The sequence below is a fragment of the Lissotriton vulgaris genome, chromosome 7 (assembly GCF_964263255.1).
Source record: "Lissotriton vulgaris chromosome 7, aLisVul1.2, whole genome shotgun sequence".
NCBI classification, from domain to species: Eukaryota; Metazoa; Chordata; class Amphibia; order Caudata; family Salamandridae; genus Lissotriton; species Lissotriton vulgaris.
The window spans coordinates 738,019,152-738,025,038 of record NC_141695.1 but is presented as its reverse complement, the minus strand read 5'-3'; the positions used below and the strand labels follow the sequence as shown (position 1 = coordinate 738,025,038).

General features: G+C 43.6%; 1 pseudogene; it reads right to left on the bottom strand.

Moving 5' to 3' along the window:
• Positions 1-613: 613 nt before the first annotated feature.
• Positions 614-5,560, bottom strand: LOC147702348 (zinc finger CCCH-type with G patch domain-containing protein-like; annotated as a pseudogene).
• Between the last annotated feature and the right edge of the window lie 327 nt (positions 5,561-5,887).

Below are 5,887 nucleotides of genomic sequence, written 5' to 3'. Positions count from 1 at the left end.
CACGCTGGGGGCGAAAATGCTCTTCATTCAGGTACCGTACCCCGTAGGTAGAGTTGGCCTTCAAACTCGCAGAAGTTATCTTTTAGTACTAACGTAGCACATTCCAAGATGAATCTCTTTGAAGTCTGGTACTGCCAATTGTTCTCATCAATACTTCCAGGGTGTTGTCTTGCGGGTGACTGGTATAGAGGCTCTCCACGTCAAGACTCACCAGGAATGAAGTATCCGGGTTGTAGGCTAGGGTGTTGATTAGTCTTAGAAGGTCTTTGGTATCTTTAAGATAAGTACTGGTGGACTGGACCATGGGATGGAGAAAAAAGTCGCAATAGCGAGATAGGGGTTTGAGTAGAGACACTATGCCCGATACAATGGGCACCCCAGTGGAGGTAACCTGTTTTTGTGTATTTTGTGCACTATATAAAAATATGGTACTTTACCTGGGGTGGTTGTTTAAATTTGGCTTCACTTGACGTGATTTGTCCTGTGGTCTGTGCTTCTGCGACCAGTGCATGGATGTGTGTTCTCAGAATTTCACTCGGATCCTGGGTGAGTTTGCCGTAGTTCTTTGTGTCACTGAGCAGTCGTTCACATTCCAGGCGGTAATACTCTTTGTTCAGGATGACGGTGCCCCATCCTTGTAGGCAGGTTTTATGACAATGGTGTTGTTTGATCTCAGTGATTCTATGGCTTGGCATTCTGCATTGCTGGTGTTCTGGAAGGTGTAATCTTCCTTTAGTGCTTCAATTTCTTTGAATACAGCCTGTTTATAGACGGTGACTTCTGGTGGTATAGCACTTGGTGGTGGCATGAAGGTAGACTTTGCTCTGAAGTGGGTGTCTCCCTGCTGTTCGGTTGCAGGTTGGGGTGGTACATTTTCAGAAAATACCTTTAATTGGAGTTCATGAAAGAACTCTGCCAGCTCACAATGTAACTGAAATTTGTCTAGTATAGCTGCTGGTGCATACCCGAGTCCTTTTACTAGGACTTCAAGTTCTGTTGGTGTCAAATCATGGGATGAGAGATTGGTGACAAGGCTCATCTCGTGCTTCGGCCTGTTTGTTGGTCCTTTGTTTTGCTCCTCGTCTATGTTCCTTGGTGCTGATCGTCCTCCCAGTGGACTTGGTTTGCTCGCCGTCTTTTTCCGCGTCCCCGTGGACCTTCTCCTAAAAAAGGAAACCAATGGTTCTGGTTCATATAGGGTGAGGGAGCAGCATGCCACGAGTCATCGCAAGTCGCCGTCAGCATGCGATACCACTTTCTCTGGATGAAGTATAACAATCACTGTGGTAGTCACCAAGACAATGACTACAGCACCTTTTTAGATTGCTATAATCTATGTGTCTTGTCTTGTCCTTTCTCTCCACAACAGGTTTTTTGACAAGTGTCAGTAAGTACGCTGACACTCAGACCACACACCTTAGAGTGTGTGTAGGTACTTCACTTTTTTCACATGGCTGTTCTCACCTTTGCCACTCACTAGTCTCACTATCCCGATCCTGAAAAAATCCCTTCCATACGTTATTTTAAGACCTGAAACATGTAGACCACAACACATGGTCAACTATAGGTAATAACCTCCTGATAGTTGCACCACATATATTTCTAACCATATCCTGAGCCGACAATAATAAAGTCTAGAGGCAGGGATTCTCAGAGATCATTTTAATTGAAATAATTCACATATTCACACCATACCGCTCCGCTGTAATCAGGCGTTGTAGCACAACCGGGGGGGAACTCGGCCACCCAGTTGGGACCCCAATGATGAAGCATGACAGCAACCAGGTTTGTGTGTGAGAGGTCTTTTAAGTACACCTAATGGGTACATGCACGTACCACACCTAATGATTGTAACACATACTTTTAGAAAGTTGCCATTCTCCTGCCTTAACTCCTGGGATCACATGACTGGGTGTAGCAGCCAGTTGGTTATTGTTTATTCCTCTCAGACAGCCACACACTAGAAGGATTAGGTGTGTCTGGATGGGCCATCAACTGGTAGGAAGGGGGTGAAGAGCTGGGTACAGCCCCACTTGTACTGAATAGGCTGTGCTCTGACTTCATACAAATCACTGGCCACCCCTGCATTATTCATGCAACCAGCTTACAGCCAGGGGAAGGGAAGCAGGAAATGTCAAGCACTTCAAAAGGAATTTTCTAGAGACTTCACCTACTTCAAAGGAGGCCCCAGAAATAAAACTAGAACCCTTAGACCCACCCTTCAGTTCATGTTTTGGATCTGTGGAAGGACTCTCAGAGGACTACCTGTTGCTGTGGCCTTTTGTGTACTTCCGAAGACTGCATTGCTTCACCTGGAAGAACTGATTTGCTGCCTCAAGTCTGCCTTGAACCCTCAGTGGTCTGCCCTGCTGTTTGAGCCCTTTTCTACTGCTGAACACAGGACTATCAGAGACCAGAGTGAGTCCAAGGGCTAGTTAGCTGGCCTGCTGACCAGAGCCTCAGAAACAAAACAGGATCTAACCATATTGAACCTGCACTTGGATCCAGTCTGAGTGAGTACTAAACCCTTACCCCTCCCAAGTTTTTACTCATCCAATTCTGGCAAAAAATTCTGAGAACCAATAAAAAACAGGACCAACCTGTTTGTCTATCAGCCCAAGGTTCATCGCCGGTCACCTTGACTTTGCTGCAGCTCCTGCTATGTTCATCTCTGCAACAGCAAATCTTGTTTAGCGGTCCTTCGCAAAGGGATGTCAGGTCTCCTGGAATTCACATTGACTACAGCCATCTGCCTCATCCTGCTGGAGGTTTTCAACTTCCAAACAGTGAGCATGTCCTAACTTAGGTTTCTTCACTGCAACATGCTCCTGCGGCAGCCTTGCCTGATGAGCTTTCACTTCTCAGAACATTTTCTTAAAACTTTTTCTAAGTCGAAAGGCAAGCACTGACTTCTTGTGTCTGACCCGCTAGCTTTGGTGGTCAGCCATATTTTTATACTTTGATCCTGTTTCACGCAACAAGATGTCTGCAGTTGGTGCTTTGAGCTTTTAGGTGCTAGTTTTTAACCTTAAACTTTAAAAATTCATAACTCCAGTTCTAGTAATTGAATTTCTGTCAATTTGGTGTCAAATAATTTAGTTTGCTATTTTCCTAAATTGGTGCAAGATTTTTCTTGCGTCTGGTTTCACTTTATTATTGTTTGTGTGCTGAAGAAGCATGTTACACATTGCCTCTGAGTAAGCCTGACTTCTTTTGTTCCAAGCTACCACAGAGTTCAGTACAGGTTAATTTAGTGATTTTTGTGGTTGATCCTGATGGGGATTGTGTCTGTAGTTTTAATATAGGTAACCCCCATTTAACCAACAATCCATTTTCTTCCTTTATTGAGTACTTATATTTCCTATATGGTGGGCTTTGTATATATGTTTTTGTATGTTCATCTCTTTGTTGTGTAAATACCTTAACATATTTATACTTGTTAGGTCAGAAAAATAATTAAAATCTATTAGTTTTTGATGCTTGAGCACATAATACTTCCTATACATTTGCACTGAATTGAATATTCATGTAATCTATAGTTCTTGATATACTTGTTTGACCTTTTTTGACCAATCAATTACTTTACAGGTACTATTTCATAATTTTTCAGGGGTCTTTTGTTGCATACGTTGTTTAGCCATCTCCTGAGGGAAGAGTAGGTCACCCTGTTGTATGAATATTAATATATTGAGTGTTCATTACTTTTGATTAACATACACTCTATGCAGTTCCACCTAGACAGAACACACCCAGCCAAATCCTCCAAGCTAGGACCAAGGTTTTAGTTTAGGAGATTCTGGGATTAGCTCCCAACAGGAGGGCTTCCAGCCATCTTCCATTCATTGCAAAAGCTCCCAATTGCAAGAACTCTTTGCCTTGGACAGCCTCTCGGGTCTGCCAGCCTCTTTGTGCTATCGCTATGAACCCCTCTGGGCACCGTTGCAATCTTCTTTAAACTTATTGTTTATTTTATGTCTTAAATAGTGCACAATCCATATTCATCTAATCCTTTTAGACCAGAGGTCTTCAAACTTTTTTAGGTTGAGCCCCCCCAGCTGATTTTTTTAGATGTTGGGCCCCCACCCCACCACATGACAGAAATTTCTGGAATCTGGTACACTACATGATCGACTGACACATGCATATTACGGGCCATATCCGGCAAATAATGTTCAACACAACAAGAGTGTTTAGTAAACTGCAAGTTTGTGAGTGGGTGTGGTGAAATGACAGAGGCGTAGTACACAGCTTAAAACATAATTTTCCAAGATAAAATGTGCGCAAATTCATTTTACTAGGATGCTTTGTTTTACACAGGACATAGATTAATAATAACACCACCAACATGAATGTGACTGGTGGCCGGTGTTTAGCCACATTTAGACTATCAATCTGTGGGTGGATTGTTGCTACTGCCATCCTCAGGTTGTGCTCCACATCCAGTCTTGAACGGTACTTAGTCTTTAGTAACGCAAGTGCTGAGAACCCAATCTCATTAACTCCTTAATAAATAAATAAATACATTGTAAGATGTAAAGCACCATGCATAAGTGAACTAAAGGGAGGATTGCTGTGATGAACCCACTATAGGGAACACATTATGGGTGTTTCATTAGGTGGAACTTAAAATATGGAACCTGACTTTGTTTATGGGGGTTTTGCATTCAAGTAGCAGGTGGATGTCACGCAAAATGTCATATGCAAAGCCAAGCTCATCACTGTCTTCATCCTCAGAAGAGGAAGCCTCCTCAGACCTCATTGGTGGAATCACTCCGTCCCCTTCCAGCACAACCTGCTTCAGTATTAAAGAGTCGAACTTAACCGTAAAGAATCCATTGTCGATATCTGTGATTTTGGCAGAGTACCAGATGCCATCTTTATGCCTGGCCAAGCACGCAGACCCTTCCTCCAGGATGCTTAAGTCTGGGTTCTCAAAAAGACGTAGCTCATCGACAGACACTACATGTCCATGGGAGAAACTGCAGTTGTCAAGGAAATTGCACTTCTCTTCCAGGAAGTATGCACAGGGCTTCATAGCTTTGTGTGTTGGGTATAGGTAGAGCACACAAACCTTTGGTTTGCCATCTTCAGGAGGCTCAGATCCCACAATCATGGCATGGTGTACTCCAAAGTGCCCCAGGAGCTGTAGTAAGGAGCTTTGACCTTTGTCCCACTAATTTCATCATCTTCCTTGAAAGACTCCTGGTCCTCCTCGTCACTGTCTTCAAACTCCTCACTTGTGTCTGCAATTCCTGGTAAGTTATCTTCCTTGCTTCCAGAAGCGTCAGTTGTATCACTAACTTCAGTTATAGTTGCCTAGAAAGCCAAGTACTCTTCATCCTGCTCTGTGAGGACCTGCCCAGTGGTGTCCATAGTGGAGAGCAGTTTACTTGTTTTCATAGAAGCCAGGCTAGATTCAGTCAGTCCTATCAGCTGTTTCAAATCGTCCCGCAAATGGAGCAAGTCTGATTGCTGCGAAGGGTCCATTTCAGCCCCGAGTGCCATCTCCATCCGTTGCACTGTAAGCAGCAATGGATGCCACTAGGGTCCCCTCGTCCATTTTGTCAGGAATATCTTATTACTTCAATTTAAGAGAAGCTCAACAGCTTGCAGAATAAACGAAAAAGGTTATTTACAGTCATCAGCAAGCCTAAACTGCATTCTTCCATAAAAATCTGGACGAATCTGGACAAGGGTGCTATCGTTCTTTCATTTCCTTTCCTTCCTCCTGTCTCTGAAATGCGCCGGTACGCTAGTAGCTCTGTTTGTCACGTGACATACGTCAGGCAACGTCGTTGCTACGGGCGAATGTCATATGCATGATGTATAGATCCCACACATGAGCACACATACAATACAGAATAGTAACACATAGGCAAGGGAGTAG